Here is a 6,119-nt window from a genome sequence, read left to right as displayed (position 1 = left end):
TATCGCCGTCACACCAAGTGAGAAAGGCAGTGAACAATTCAGGAGGCTGGAAATGTAATCCTCGGTGATGGTAATGAGAGAGTTTCAAACCTCTGAAAAAATACATAGAAATTTGATTAGGGTAACTGGTTGTGCCCCTGATTACAGGTTGATTTATGCAGGGATCTACTAGATGAGAAGTCTTTTCAGAGGCCATTTTAAAAATGCTAGGAGAATGTGAATAAAATCTCATAGAAGTCAATTCACCAGTTTCAATCAACTAGGAATTTGGTTTTACACACTGGGGAAAACACAGGGAGGGAAAAGTGGGCTGTGCAGAAGACGTGCATAGGAGGAATTACAGAGATCCTAAAGCACCTGGCCTAAGTCCAAAGAACACAGCGCTAGAGAAGAAATTCAGATGTTTCACTGTTTTGCCTAGGTACATGAGTCTCTTATACAATTGGAAGCAAAAACATACATGTCAGCATGCAAGAATCTTCTAACATGCACTGTTTCTGGGGAAACTTATTTTTAAAGACTGCCTATAGGTATTGTTTTCTGGGAAATGACAGACAATTTGTGTGCCCGCACCTTGTGTGTCCACACCATTTCAAGTTAGCCAGAAATAGTTGCATCCCAGGAGCTCACTTCTCTGAAGGGAGTCTATGCCCACTGCATTTACCAGAGAAGTCAAAGCAGCAAATACTGTAACTTACCCAGATCAAAGAAAACTTGTAAGTACATAGGCTCTTTCTTATATATCCCAGAACAGCCTGGTAAGTCACCAAAAGTGAGCACCCCATTAAAAAGTCACTGAACAAAAGCTGAGGCCTTTCACAAAAGGACCTTCTGACTCGTTTCATTGCCCAGAAGGGCTACTATTGCACAGTTCTTAGCCCAGATGGTTAACTCTGGTTTTGAATCACTGTAACTATTAAAGTCTCATCTATAACAAGTCTTACAATTCAGAAACAAATTTTAATGGATATTTAGGCATACATTTAAATTAGAATGGCTTTGTACCCTCCTCAACATCAGTGAGACTCTTCACTTTGATTACTCGCACCATTCAAACCCACAAATCTGGATGACTGTCTGTCGGTATTTACCTGTGATTTAGATGTCTAACCTCTTAACACGATCATTGGAGATCAAGGGCTCAATTCAGTTGCCCATAGAGAGGCCTGCAGTGCCATTTTCAGAAGGGCACAGATTCTCTCAAGTCCTGCATCATATCTGCCAGTGCGAAGATGATACTTCGGATACCTTGAGGCTTTTCAGATGGTTAGACATTTACATGCAGACAGCTGAATCAAACATTGATTCTGCTTTGACTACAAAGGGGGCTTAGGCACCCAACTCACATGTAGACACTTCCTTCAGACATCTAAATGCAGGTGACTACAATCTGGAGCTGAATCTCATCCCAAGTTCCAGCCTCTGTCTGTCAACCATGGGTAGTTGCTTATGAGTCTCTATGCTTAGCCACACACAAAACAGCTTCTCCAGCATCAAATGCTCATGTCATTAATAAGAAGTTGTTTATAAAAATGTATAGGCTGTGTTTCACATAGCAGTCTCCTAATTATATATGCATATGGCTTCTCTATTAATTCAATGATATCTTTTTAAGAACTCCAGCTCCACAGAGTTTAATAGCAATACTCAATGGAAGCCTTAGCCCATACATTTTTTAATTACTTACTTGCTGTTTCATGCATGATTCCTTTCCAAGACACGCACTGTGTCTCTCAAAGTGTGTTGCTGCATTTGCTTAAAACTTTTATCTAAATCTGAGGGGTCCAGTCATGAGTCTTACTAAGGGATAGCTGTGGAGACACGTAACTGTTGCAGATGTCTTTTCTTTTCATATTACTTTTGTTGCAAATGGGCCACTTATGTTATAATGGTAAAGGAGGTGGGAATGAGTGATATCACAACACAGAGTGCAGCTGGCAGAAGTAGAAAACAGTCTCCAAGCTCCGTAGCTTGTCCAGTGGGCCAAGAATAGAACAGAGTAATAGTTTCAGAAAAGGCACAAATGAGTGCTTTGTACACAGGTCCATTATGCCATGTGGTACTTTTCCATTCTTTCCTTTGACTAAATCACAGTTTCAGGATAAAATGATGAGACAAAGAGAACCTTGTACAAATGTATTTAGTATAATGGCTGAATGAGCTGACTCTGGAGAATCTCGCATGTTCAAGCAATTTTTTCTTTCTGTTTTCTCTTGACACTAATTCTGTCTCTGGCTTCCTATAATACATAATTGATATGGAGATTAAAGCATGAGTGGAGATCAAGCAAAAAGTCACAGTACTTGAACTTTGTTATTCTTCCTTGCCTAGACCAAGTCATTCATATTACAGTAATGCAAACTCAGTTACACTAAACGCATACAAATATCTGAAACCAAAGACGCAATATTGGACAATGAGAGGCTGGTTGAAGGATTTGCAGAAGGTGTTCAGGTTAATAAAACATACAGCTTTACATATTTCTGAAGCTCAGGTTCAAACCAGGAACCTTTTAACCTGTAAGTACTGTATTTTTGAAAGGCAACAAAACACATGTAAATATTGCATGTATGTGCTCTTAAGGCACACACATGCAATATTTATTAAAGTTTTTAGCGTTATACTGCTAAGAAGCGTTTGTCAAATAAGACATTCACTAACTTACCTGTGCTTAGCTGCAAGTAACATTTTGTGACCCTTTCAAAACTATCAGATAAAGAAAGCATTGGTCATAATGTGGCTTGAAAACAGCTAAGGATGGTTCTGCAGTCGATATAACCTCTGTCTCCATGGCATAAGTGTATATCACAAAAGTACATGAGAGAGAGTGAACAGGAAGAGAAACAAAAAATAATTCTGAAAAAGTACATTGAACTTCCTGATGAGCATTTGGAGATTTAAGAGGCTTAAACTTACACACTCATGCACTCTTACAGACATACACATCATCCAAATGCTGCAATTAAATGAGAATGTTTCAACACACAGTTCCCCCCACCCCCCAACTTCATACAGAAGTACTCAAAACAGAACCTTAGCAAAGGTTTTCACATGCTTGAAGCACACTTTGAATTCAGGCTCTACACTTTTTACTCATACTGGCACTAGGTACTCTGAAATAGTATCTTTGGCTTTGTGATAGCAAATCAATCAGTCTTGCATATAATGAATTGACCAGAGTGACAACATTTTTGTCTTCAGTGCAACAAGCCAAAAACCTGCTGAAATACTAAAGAATATCATGGACTTCCTACATATCCTAACTTTACTTTTCAAAGTGCCCCTCGGCTGTTTTGGCTGGATTTTGCAAGGGACTGCAAACATTCTCACTGAAATATTTATTGCTTCTGCAGATGTTGAGGAGGGTGCTTTCTGGAAAGGCCTGTATTCATGAGGACATGGCTTATGTGTTCATGGAAGTTTCATTTGGAAGACAGATACGTTATTCTGTTAACTGATAACCTGAATAGGGAACACAGATATGCACAATGTGAAATGCATATTCAGCTTGTCTGACTTCATTCTTCAGACTGAGCCACATCTGAGGCACCTCAGGAGTAGAACTACCACCAGGAGCCAGCTAAGGTCTTGCAAAAGCTCTGATTCATCAAAGTATTCTATGAATACTTCTGGACTTTCACCTAAAAACAGAGAGATGCAATTCCTTAAAACAAAGTGCATGCTTAAATGTTGTCATATGCTTAGAAGCCATCCAGAACTGGGGCACAAGTCGGTAGGAAGAGTTGCCCTGTGTTCATCACATCTGGGAGTCATGTCTGTTGCAGCTCTATACTGTATGAGGCACGATTTGGGAGAATAATTTCCCCGTTGTAAGTGAAGATAAGGTTCACTACTCAGTAACAGTTCATAACTATAGACTGCTCAATTAACATTTGACTGCAATAGGAATTCTCTCAGATTGGCTTACTACATCTTGCAGATTCATACAGTCATAGAAGTGTTGGCTGGAAGGGTCCTCTGGATACCTCTGGTCCTATATCCCACATGAAGCAGGACTATTGACAACACTAGATCAGATCAGCTGTTGCTTCGCCTTGCTGAGTCCTGAAGTTCTCCAAGGACAGAGATACCCTGACCTCTCCAGGTAACCTGTTCCAGTGCCACCCTCCTGGTGAAGAATTTTTTCCTAATGTCCAGCCTGAGCCAGCCAAGTTGCAACATGTGGCTGTTGTCCCTTGCTATACCCTCTGTCACTACCGAGATGGGTTTGTCTGAGGTATCGCTGTAGCTCCTGCTCAAATAGCTGTATGCTGCTGTTGGATTGCCCCGTAGCCTCTTCACCAGACTAAAGTAGCCCAACTTCTCATCATGTCCCCTAGCCATCCCAGTAGCCCTCTACTTGACCCTCTCCAGTTTCTCTCCCTCGCTCTTTGACTGAGGGGGTCCCAAAACTGAAAACTATTGCAGATGCAGCCTCACTAGCACTGAATTATCCTCCCTCTAGGTGGTCTGCTGGCCATGCTCCCCCTGTCACCTGCTTTGTGATTCACCTTGTTTGCAATGAGAGCACACTCTTAACTCATATGCAAGTTGGCATACACTGTAACCCGTAAGTCCTTTTTAGCAGGGCAGCTACTCACTCAGCCTGTTCCCAGCTTGCACTGATGTCTGAGATGATTCTGCTCCAGGTGCAGAGTTTTGTAATTCTCCTTCTTGGACTTCACGTGCTTCCTGCTGGCCCAGTCCTCAAACTTCTTTGGACTGTAGCTCAGCTGTTCATCATGTTAAGCATTCCCCCAATCTAGCATCATCTGCAGATTTGCTAAGGGTACATCATGTCCCCAGAGTTGAGTAATTAATGTTAATACAAGCTACAGGAATTAGTATCGATTACACTGTTATTCCTTGGGGCTCCCAAAGCTCTTGTGATGAAAATGAAACAATCCAGTCACAGGATTTCTAGTTGCCAAAAAATAACCAGGCACAGAATATCAGAGTCCATAAAGCAGAAACATCTGCTAAATAGTTCTTGCTTGTTGCACGGAGCAGTCAGAATGAGTGCAAAATAAAGGGAGAAAAATAAGTGCTCGAAAAGAATAAATGAGAGCAGAACAGATACAATGGCTTATAAAATATGGATTGGAACAAGCAGGGTTAATGGTATTTACCATTTTTGTATATAGCAGTCATATTTTAGCTGGCTGTGACTCCATACAGGTCCTCTCAGCAGACATTTGAGCCCCTCACAGTGAACAATATGCCTTTGAGGTAAATCAGAAGTAGAAACTGAAAACGAAAACTAGCAACCTCCTGTGTTTTAACCATAGGTCCCTCCTTTAGTGTAACATATCAGTTTTTCCTCTCTGGAGAGTATTTCCCTGGGTGAGCAAGGGCTATCGATGTCACATGGGATAAGGTTTAATTTTTTAGGAGCCACACTCAATCTGAATGCAGAAGAAAAAGAAAGCAAACAATACATTGTCCCTGTGCACTGATTAATGTTTTGTTAGAGTAAATTTCCTGATTTACTCTTCATCTATTAAAAAAAATCCAATAGCCAGAAAAGGTATCAAGCAGGTTATTTTCACTTTACACAAGGCATTGCATTTCATCAGGTTGGAAGAAAACTCCATTTTGTTTGGCCCTACCCACTACATATCATCTTCCCTCAAGACAAGAAAGCTTCCATATTCAATATCACATCATAACACTATTGCAAATTGGTCATGGCAAGGGAAAGGAATATTCAAGATCCATGGGAGGCACAGTTTCTATTTTATTGTGATGACGGGATTGAGGATTTATATAGTCTTCAAAAAAACAAAACTCATGCAGTTTTTCTCCTGAAAGAGGGACGACAAACACAACAAACAGTTCCATCAAGACTGAAAGAGGACTAGGGGAGTGGCTAGCTTTGTTTGTGAATGCATCGATCCTGACCTGCATTTCAGAGACAGCTATCCTATTCTGTGGCAGAATAACTCCACCGGAGGATACACTTACACAGTTTTACCACTGAGAGGCTCCCATTGTTCCCGTAACAGCTCTTGCAATTTAAAAATCAGTTTGCTTCACACTTTAGCCCTAATCTCTGCAGGACCACTGAGGAAGGAGCATCTGTTCCTCTGTCCCTTCCTAGTCATGAGACTATCTTTTCA

The sequence above is a fragment of the Dromaius novaehollandiae genome, chromosome 1 (assembly GCF_036370855.1).
Source record: "Dromaius novaehollandiae isolate bDroNov1 chromosome 1, bDroNov1.hap1, whole genome shotgun sequence".
NCBI lineage: Eukaryota > Metazoa > Chordata > Aves > Casuariiformes > Dromaiidae > Dromaius > Dromaius novaehollandiae.
Note: the sequence above shows the minus strand (reverse complement) of the source record.